The sequence below is a fragment of the Odontomachus brunneus genome, unplaced genomic scaffold (genome assembly GCF_010583005.1).
Source record: "Odontomachus brunneus isolate Ranch 3 - 2012 unplaced genomic scaffold, Obru_v1 Obru_scaffold_120, whole genome shotgun sequence".
Lineage (NCBI taxonomy): Eukaryota > Metazoa > Arthropoda > Insecta > Hymenoptera > Formicidae > Odontomachus > Odontomachus brunneus.
Window position 1 is genome coordinate 72545 of NW_022639570.1, and position 588 is coordinate 73132.

Sequence of the window (588 nt, forward strand, 5' to 3'; positions counted from 1 at the left end):
ATCAATATTTAAGTATTGAAATCAATCATAAGGTAGGATTTGTAACATTAAATATTGAAATACTTGAGTAAAAGCTGTATTTGAATCACAGAATATTACTAAATACTGTACTTTTAATACTGAAAATAAGTAATTAATCAATGATTCTTAGTATGATATTTCTATAAGGGACGTATTTGTTATGTACCATTTCCATAAGATTGGAGATGTAGCAGATAAACGTGCATTTACATAGCATGTACATATGTTACATATCGATGCCTTTTTAATATTTTATAGTTATATAATAAGAAGTATTAGTGTAAGCAAATTGAATATATTTAATAACATAGATTTTCAAGAAAGCCTGCGGAAACATTTTAATGAATAAAAGTAGTTTCTCCGGATTAATGCAACGTTGAGTACAGATATAATTGAAGTGCAGAGCTGCGTTCGAAAATGTCACTCGAGTGTACCTGCAGCGTTAAGCCAGCGGCACGCGGTGCTTGTTTTCGTATTGAATTACTTGCAATTGCTTTGTTTTAATTTGTGCATTTCCATCCATCTTCAAAAATTCAGCAATCAGAACAGAGTATTTCTATCCAGCAA